Genomic DNA, 10,241 nt, shown 5'->3' on the forward strand with positions numbered 1-10,241 from the left:
CTTATATTATTAGACATATTATTATAAAACATATTTTAGTTAAGGAGTTATTGATACTTCAAGTGCAAAATGATGATATAAAACCATGATAAAAATATACTTTTAAGTACTAATCACCTATCACATAAATGAAAGGATTGATTGATGAATTTAAAAACTGAAATTAAAAGGACAAAGAGATGACCAAACTTAAAAAAGAGATGCGGGTGCAGTCCAAACCGGAACACTATTCAATAATTAGATTATATTGCCCTGGCTGCTCGTGGATCTCACACACCACCACTAATGGTGGATCATGGATCCACGTGCCGTCACCGGCATAGACCAACAAACTGGTGACCTGGAGTTGTCTCTTTGTTCTCTTCCCAATCGTATCGGCGGTGGATATCCCAGCCACCTGCAAGGCAAACCAACAAACACAAGTAGTTTTCGGTTCTCCTTTTTTCCGATCTACTTCTCCACCATTTTTAGATCTGTTCCACAACAGATCTTTCTTTGGCTTATATCTTTGTCCCCTTCACTTCAGGTGGCCGGCGTGTGACCAAAGGGCTGCTGATCTGTTGGCGTTGCCGGGTTGTTGTTGCTGTTGTTGTGGTGGAACTAAGAGAAGACTAGGAAGAGGACAGCGGGGTTGCCGCTCTATTCGGGCTAAGGAAGAAAGGAATAGCTGCGGGGCTGGCCTCCTATATCGATGGGTTGCAGTGTTCCCTTGGCTGCGAGGTAGAACGACGGCCAGAGGAGGGGCGCGACTAGCTGGCTTTTGGAGCAAAAATCACAAAGCAGGGGAACAATTTTGGGGAAGAAAAACAAAGGAAGAGGAGTGCGGTGGTTGCTGTCTTGGCTGCTGCTATTAGAGAACGAATAAAAAAGGCGACCTGGTTCAGTCGCTAATGGAGAAGAAGAAAAAGGAAATCAGAGCCAATTTTTTGTTTGTTTTGGGGCTGAAGGGAAGGGAAAGCTTTGGTTTTCTTCTTCTAAGGGAGCGGCGGCCTGGGAGCAGTAAAGGGAGGACTTGTAATCGGCTATTGTGGAGAAAAATAGAGGAAGAGGGCTTGTGGGGAATGGCTAGGTTCTGTAGGGGAAGAAGAGGAAACAAAAATGGTCGGGCTCCCGGTCATGTTCTCTGGTCTTTGATAAAGGGGGGGTGGCCGACTGGTCTTGGAAGAAAAACAAATCCCAGACAATGGGGGCCGGCGACTTCTCTCCCTTTTGCTTTGGTGGTTTTTGTTGTCAAATGAGAGGGGGATGGCTGGCCCAATAGGTAAAGTCGAAGGCAATCGTAAGCGGTCGGGGAAAAAAAGTTTTTTTTGATGATGGGGGCAACGGCTTCGTTTTCAAGGGTGGTGGTTGCAGGGGAAAAGGGTTTTAGTTTTTTTTTTTTTTAAGGTTCCTTTTCTTGCTGTCGTTGAAAATGCTAAAAATGATCAAGCGCACATAACTTGGGTTAATAAACGATGCTTTTATAACTCACATAACTTAACAAATGAGTGATAATCCGCTTTTATCCATACAAGAAAAAGGCTAAATGAGACAATTCCTTTTTCTACAAAGCCTTTTCAAATAGATACTTAAAACCTTTTGAAAGGATTAAATAGAAGGTCACCTTTGATAAATACCTTTGAAAATTTATATTCTTTTGAGATGACGTTGAAAATGCTAAAAATGATCAAGCGCACATAACTTGGGTTAATAAACGATGCTTTTATAACTCACATAACTTAACAAATGAGTGATAATCCGCTTTTATCCATACAAGAAAAAGGCTAAATGAGACAATTCCTTTTTCTACAAAGCCTTTTCAAATAGATACTTAAAACCTTTTGAAAGGATTAAATAGAAGGTCACCTTTGATAAAAGCCTGACCTAAAGACAAACCGCATTCCAGAAATCGATAAAACCCTCAATAGGAATTGCTGAAAAGATTTTTTGATGCGTATGTTGAAAGTTTCAGTTGTCATGAGCAAATTCAAGTCTTCAAAAGATTTTTTTTCTGGGAAAGATTTTTTTGCAGGAATCAGAACCAAAAAGCCCTTAATTTGAGAAAGACAAATTAAAGCAATGACAAGAGCATGATAAAAAGCAATGATAAATCATGCATTTATTTTTTTTGAAAAAGGGTCACCTAACGAAAAAGCTTGGGGATTTGTTCCCTAAGATGTGATGGGAAGAGGAGACATCAAGGGAAATGGATCCAGCATGCCATTTCAAGCACGTGAACAAGGTCTGATGGAAAGTGAAGGAAGTGATGGAACCTATGTTTTCAAACTAGGTAAGAATGCATACATGACATCCAACCTCAAAGCATTGCATCAAACATTTTTGTTGATTTGTTAAAAGAAAAAAAATCCTCTTTATAGTTGACACGACCAAAAGGTTGATGTCTTCTCCCAAGTGCAGGAGTGTCGAAGTAATAAATAACTCGACAAAATCGGGGTCGAACCACAGGAAGATTAATTATACAAATTATAAAAATAACAACAACAACAACAATAGTAGTAGTAGTAATACTAAGATTAATAGTAATAAGAATAGTAGTAGTAGTAGTAATAGTAGTAGAATAAGAAGAAAAAGAAAAAGAAAAAGAAAAAGAAGTTGATGATAATTTTGAGATGAAAGATTAACGTAAGGATTAAACAACGATAACAACAAATGTTAAGGTTAGAGGATCCACTAATGGTATGTCAAATAAATATAGTATAAACTCTTATTATTTAATTGGAAACTACACACAAAGGAGGTTCCAATCATTTTACAAATTGTTAACATCATTACATTAGTTATCTTATTCGATTAATGCAAATACTTGTAAATTTTGTTAGGCATTCATGATTATAAATTATATTAACAACAAATCAAGTTCCTTTCATAGCTCAAGTGTCGGTTATACCACACAGTGTAGACTATAAAAGTGCCAAGCATTTGTTGTATCAAGTGTTATACAACATAAATCTAGATTAGTCATTTAACAAGCAAAGTATTAAAAAGAGAACAAGATAACAAAGATAAAAATGTTAGTATCAAACATTAAAGTCCATATTAAGTTTACACTATATTTATTCTTACACCATTAGTATAACCTTTTCACTTTGACATAATAAACTTAACTAAACATAATGAAAGAAAGAAAAAATAAATAAAATAAATAAAATAAATAAAAACATAAATAAGGTAAAAAGTAACTAAGTAAAGGAAAGGAAATGAAAGGCATAAACAAGATATTAATGAAAATAAAACTTAAGCATTACAAAAATACAAAGAAAGAAAGCAAAAGCATAATCTTGATCCGGAGACCAAGATGCCTAAATGCATGGCAAATGCCTCCTTTTATAGGCTAAAATTAGGACCTATTGATTTGATGACTAATTGATGAGTGGGTGGCCAACTCTTAACTTGGTGACAATCCTTATCTTCTTTTATCTGCCCAAAATGTCATTGATGACATCATAATTGGAACCACTTAAAAACATGAAAGTTGTAAGAAATTGTCTCAGCTTTCTAGGAAAAAAAATGGAGGTCATTTGGACTTCTAGAACTCCAGATATGGGTCAAACACTGAACAATGCATGGTCTGTAGGACATATTAGAACTTCTTTGTTGTTGCTACAATTTGGACTTGAAAATGGCCTTTTAACTCTTGGGCTCCTATGAAATTTGTAGGTCTATGTCTTACCTTTCCATCCATATAAAATCAGAGATCTACAGCTCCTGATATGACCCAATTACCAAACAATGTTCCGGTTTGGACTACACCGACATCTCTTTTCTAAGTTTGGTCATATCTTTGTCCTTTCAATTTCAGTGCTTAAACTCATCAATCAATTCTTTCATTTATGTGATAGGCCTGCATTTAAATTGAACATTTACCATAAATTAAGGGTATCTTATATTATTAGATATGTTATTCTAAAACATGCTTTAGTTAAGGAGTTATTGATACTTCAAGTGCAAAATGACAATATAAAACCTTGATAAAAATGCACTTTTAAGTACTAATCAGTAGTCCAGCAACAATGAGGACGAAGAAAGAATCATTGAGTTGATGAACAACAAAGAATCATGGTTTTGACCCTAGAACGGAAGGAAGGTGAGATAAACCCTAACATTAAGGAAATCTCAAATAAATAAGAGGATCAATAAAGAAGAGTCTTCAATTTGAATCCTATTATCTTGAAGAAGAAACATTTTTTGGTTAAAGGGGATCGCTAGAAGGGATCTCAAGTTAACCACAACATGAAGATTTTAGCTTTGGTTGAAGGGAGTCGTCAAATGGGATTTCAGGTTGACTGAGCTACACACAGACTTTGGTTTTGGTTAAAGAGGATCAGTAAAGGGATCTTAGTTTAGCCTAACAACAAAGGATTTTGGTTCTGGTTAAAGGGGATTGGCAAATTTTGGTTCTAGTTAGAGGTGATCAGTGAAGGGATCTCTGTTTAGCCTAACTACAAAGGATTTTGGTTCTAGTTAGAGGTGATCGGCGAAGGGATCTCTATTTAGCCTAACCATGAAAGATTTTTAATTTTTAAAGATCACCGTTCGGGATCTTAGAATAGCCCAGTTGTGCATAATGTCGATCATCAGTTACTGGTTGAAGGGGATTGCTGTAAAGGCAGAGTTTCATATCAACCAAGCTGTTGTAACCTATTCAGGTCCCTACAAATAAAATAAATAAATAAATAAATAAATAAAACCCAAAAATAGTTTCGCCTCTCTCACCCCGCATGCTACCCCAAAACCAAAAACCCCATGGCTAGAAAATAGTATCGGCGTGCCCTACAAAGCCACGCCCATTGGAGATCTCACCTGGTGTCCCCTGCTCCCCGTGCGCAACAGCAACCCGCTCATCTCTAGCCTATAAATACTGCTCTCATCACCAGCAGCAAAAGGGGGAAGGAGGAGGAAGAGGATTTTTTGGACGAGAGAGGGCTTTTTTGAAACTAAAAGGGGAAGGAAGTTTGAAACGAAGAGAGCCACTGTGAGAGGTTAGAAAGAGAGGAAACAAAATAGAAAAAGAGAAGGGGAGAAAATAGGGAAGCTTTGAAATAAAGGGAGGAAAATACAAACACAAGAACACTACCAGCGTTCGTCATTTGTTTTGCTCACCAACTTCACCCTTCCGCTGCAGCACCATTGAAGAAAAGGCAGCAACCAGCGCCTCTGCAAGAAGAAGAAATGTGCCTCACTCCTGGAACCGCTACCATTCCCTTTCATCAACACTGCCAATAACAGTAGCACCATCACTGGAAAGAAGTCATGTGAAACAGCAGGAAGGAGGAAGAAGGTCGCAGCAACGCCACCGCCAAACTGGCCACCAGTACCACCGTCAGCCCATCTATCCAAGCTCATCATCTCAAGTAACCCTTCCCCTTATCACCGTTTAGGGGTCATCTTCTTACATGCAGAATGTGCACTGTGCATATTCTGCAAGTAAGAAAATAATTAGTTGGTTACTATACAGCGCAGTAACCAGCTAATTAATTAACAGGTTACTGTGCTCATGTACAGTAACCCGGTTACTATGCGTGTACATAAAAAAAAAATGTATTAGCATGCATTTTGGCTTTAATAACCAGTTTATTCAAGCCATGAGAACTAGGCCAATATTTTAAAAAAATTCAAAAAAAATTATTTTGTTTTCTTTTAATATTTGGGGTTACGATCTTATACGTAAGATGTATTCTAGATATTAAATTCTTTTGTTAACGTCAGAATTACCCAATTAGATAAGGATCTCCTTACCGAGGAGGACTTTTCTTGAACTATACTAACAACTAAGAAACACAACGAGACCTTTGATTTTATCAGAAAAATAAACAATGTAGCTTATCTTAGGTAAGGTGTATTTGGAGTGTTAATACATTTCCTTTATGCAACCAGTCCTCGTACCAATCTCTGAGACCAGTTAGGGTTTCTACTGACTAAAATACTAGGTGATAACTCACATTCCATTTTCCACCGATAAAAGACTAGATTTTCTTGTCCCCCCATATTTGCCAGATAGATAAACATTTCCTGATAAAAGTGGAATATTTCATCGCGATGCCGCACTCGTGCAACACAAGCTTTGAGAAGATTAGTTTTGGAAGTTCAGTTTTATTTATCTTTACAAAACTTACTATGCAAAGTCTTTACTTTATAAGTATTCTAAAGAGAGGGTATCTATTATAACCCATTTTTAGGTCCTTCGTATAAAAAGGAGAAAATAAAAAAATAAAAAAAATATATAAAATATAATAGAAGTAAAAATAGGATGCTAGAGTGCATAGAAAATAGTCAAAAATTAGTTAAGGAGGTTCAAAAATACAAAGATGGGAATTTGATAGTATATTATTGACAAGTAAGAGCCCATTTGATAAAGAAAATTTTATTTGAGGAAGAAAAGTACAAAATCGGATGTTGATGGACTCAATTAAATTTTATTGAGGTTTAATTGAATTTATGGAGGGTTTGATTGCAAGAAAAATTAATTTTTAAGTCAATTTGGGTTTTAATTGGAAGAAATTAAAGTTCTGGGGTCAAATTATAATTTTTTAGAGTTGATTTGGTCATATCAAGGGCTTAATTGCATGCATATTGAAGTTTGGTGGGCAATTAGGGACTTGATTGAAGAAATTCAAAACCAAGGACCATGATGAAAAAAGCATGCAAATTGAAGGGCTAATATAAAATTGGATGCATTTTGGCGCTAGTTTTTGTTTAAATGAAACGACATGTTTTGGTCAAAACGACACCATTTCATGCATTTCACTGGAAAAAAAAAAAAGAGAGCAAACGGTGCCATTTTGAATGGCATCATAAGCCTTGATCTTTCTCTGGATGCGTAGAGAGCAAGGGAAGAAGAAGCATCCCCCCCCTGTTTTTTTTCTCCTCTCCCTCTCCCCAAAACCCAAAAAACCAATGACGACCCGACTTGTCCCTTCACTAACACCATCACGCCGAAAGAGCCATGCCCTGCCGAAGTAGGGGCAGCTGTGCAATAGTCACCCCTAGGCTACCATGCCCTGCACCATTACAGAACAGGGCATGGTGGCTCACTCTCCCTTTGCCTATAAATACAAAGGGAGTGTAGCAGAAGAAGGAGAGGAAAAAAGAAAGAAAAGAGCGAGGAAGGATTTTTTGAAAGGGAAAGTGAGGAGAAACCGAGAGAAAAGAGAGACAGAAAGTCAGGAGAGTTAAAAGAAACAGAGAAAGGGAACGAGAGAGGATGGTTTGAGATTGGAGACCGACTAGAGTGAAGGAACAAAAAAAAAATTAAAGCCAAAAGAACAAAACATAGGGGGAAAGCTTTCAAAAAAAAAAAAGAATACAAATAGACTAAAAGGAGAGTGAAAGAGCAAGATAGATGAGGGAGGAGAAGAGCTACTGTTACGCCTCCACCATTCCTCCTAGCCACCACCAACAACACCGCCACCGCCAGAGATTAAACAACAAAGAACATGATAAACACTGGAGAGGGTTAGAGGCAGCAGGAAGAAAAAGAAGCAACCCCTTGTAGCAGCTATCATCTGCCACTATAGCAACGCCACCCGGGTTCCTAGCACTGCCACCCCAACTACAAGCCACCACCATGCTTTCCCGCTCCAGGTAACTTTCTTCCATTCCTTGCCGTTTTTATTTGTTTATTTTTATTTGCATGTAGAACATGAGCAATTCACATTCTACAACAAATGAAACTTAATTAGCTAGTTACTGTGTTGTGTAGTTTGTGTGTCTGTATATATACATGCTAGATTGGTACCCAGCTACCTGCGTTGCATAACGATGCATGTTTGTATTATATATATATATAAAGAAATGATAGCAAATGAGAAAACATACATGCAAAAAATACTAATGAATTAGACCAAAATTGAAAAAAAAAATACACTATCAATTTAAATTAAAATGTAAAATTAAAAACAATAAAACTTGTATAAAATAGTTAAGGAAAAAAAATCATAAGAATAAATATCAAATTAAAAACACCAACACATGATGAAAAAACCTGAATATTTAGAATTTTTCAACACATTTTGAATTTTTTTACATAAAAAAAATATAAATGTAAATTAAATTTTTTTTGCATGCATTCAATTAAATAAATCACAAACCATTATGTAAATAAATAAATAAAAAGTAATTAATGATAAATAAAAAGATATTTGAAAATATTAAGATACTAATATATATTAAGATATTTAATATTTTAACATACTAGTTATGTTTAATGAATTTATTTATGAAAATTAATTTGAAATAAAGATTGACACAAACAAAATGTATTGAATAAAATAAAAAAAAAATATAATATTCAAAGTTACAAATATTAAAAATATTGTGAAAAATAAATATTTAATTTATATAAATATTAAAAAATTAAAGACTAATTATACTAATTAAAAAAAAAACTTAAACACAACCAATATAATTAAAAAAGATTTGCTATTCAATGAGTGGTTAAAAAACCTAATGAAATTATAAAGAAAGAATATTAATTAAAATATAAATTTAAAAATTATTTATAATTCACAAAAAAATATATTAATATAAAAAAATAAAGCTAGGCACTGCTAGGCCAAAAACTAGGCCCGTGTATAGGCATTTTATTTTATTTTTTCTAGTATAATAAAGTGAATGATAGTTCGTTTGCCTCAACCATTTGCAACAAAAACGAAACATTTAATTTTTTTTTCTTTTTCAGCTTTTTTGTTTTTTTTATAATTCTAAAACATACATAAAAAAATTACAAACACACACGTCACTTCTCATTATGTTCTTCTCCCACAACCACGTTTACATGTTACAAAATCACTAAAAATTTAAAATAAATCAAAACAACACATTAAACAATTCAAACAAATTAAACAATAAAAAATTATAAAATAAACTCCAAATATCCATAACAGTGCTGGGGATGCCTTCTGAAACTGCATGCACTGTGGTGGCGTTTCTTTTCCATGCACCACCACCATTGACGGCATGTGAATTCACGCGCCGTCACGAAAAAAAACCAAAGGTGGATGATCTAGCTCAGCTTCTTCTCCTCTTCCTTTCTTTACTGGTTGTGAGGAACACAATCACCTGCAACAACAAACAAAAATCGCAAACCAAAAATCGCAACAACACACTTGATTTTAGTTTTTTTCTTTCTTCCTGGTTTGCTGCTTTTTCCTTCTTCAGATGGCAGATCTGGCGAAGGCGGGTCGCGGTGGATGCAGGCGGATCCGCTAGTGACTGGAGGCTTCGGTATGGAGGAGAAGGGGGGTGTTTCCTAGGTGTGAGTGCTGCCGTGTGTGGGCGGCGCTGATGGCTCTATGGGTGTGCTGTTGGATGGTCTTCACTCCTGTTGGTGGCAGCGGTGGTTGGCCTTGCTGCTATTGTCCGACTGCCTCTAAAAGGCTGGTAGATGGAGACGGGGAAAACGGTTCTGTGCTGTGCTGGTGCCGTGGGGAGTGGTTGGTGATGGAAGGGAACAACTGGGATGGAGAGTGAGGAACTGTCTTGCGACCAACTAGGAAAAGGAAATGAGGAGGAAGGCGACTGATTTGGCCAAGGAAAAAGGAGGCTACTATGGTTTTCTTTGGCAAAGAACACTAGAGGAAGAGGGGAGTTTGTGATGAGGGAGGAGCTGCTGCAAGTGTAGGGGAGAAGACAAAACGATGAAATGGTAGGGGTTCCTTGGCTTTGTTTCGGGAGAGCAACCACTAAGGACCCCAGGGGACGGCGGCTTTGTTTCCGAAAACAGAAAACAGATCAGCCTTTAAGGGGGGCTGCGGCTTCTTTGGTTTTGAAGAAATAGGTTTAGGTTTAGGTTTAGAATTAGGTTTTTATTTTTATGAATATCGATTCAAATGAGGAAAATTAATAATTATAAAAATAACGTGTTAAAAGTCCAATATATTTCACACATCTTTGAAATTTTAAAGTTTTTTAAGAAAATGTTGAAAATACTTTTAGTTAAATTGGTTCAAATTGAGAAATCTTTGTAAGTAAATTGTTAAATCTGCTCAAATTGTTTCAGCAAGGCTCTCATCTGTGAATTAATTCAAATATAATTCTGCTTTATCTGCTATTTCATGCATATCACTTACATTCAAATACATACATAGACATACACAAGAATACATTACACTAATGAAGCCTCTAATTCAAATCAATCAATCCCAATAACAAAAACAAAAATTATCGTTTTCTATGTCTATGATTCAAATCAATCCATCCCAATACATTAAACATGTGGTTTACATTCTATCTTTTCGAAAATC

General features: G+C 35.9%; 1 long non-coding RNA gene across 1 annotated transcript; it reads right to left on the reverse strand.

Moving 5' to 3' along the window:
* Positions 1-496: 496 nt before the first annotated feature.
* Positions 497-9,813, reverse strand: LOC105116447 (uncharacterized). Its single transcript, XR_840532.1, has 2 exons — positions 9,309-9,813; positions 497-576 (listed from the first exon to the last, which is right to left on the reverse strand). It is a non-coding gene; the product is annotated as an uncharacterized LOC105116447 (long non-coding RNA).
* Positions 9,814-10,241: the final 428 nt, after the last annotated feature.

The sequence above is a fragment of the Populus euphratica genome, unplaced genomic scaffold, assembly GCF_000495115.2.
Source record: "Populus euphratica unplaced genomic scaffold, PopEup_1.0 scaffold950.1, whole genome shotgun sequence".
Taxonomy (NCBI): domain Eukaryota; kingdom Viridiplantae; phylum Streptophyta; class Magnoliopsida; order Malpighiales; family Salicaceae; genus Populus; species Populus euphratica.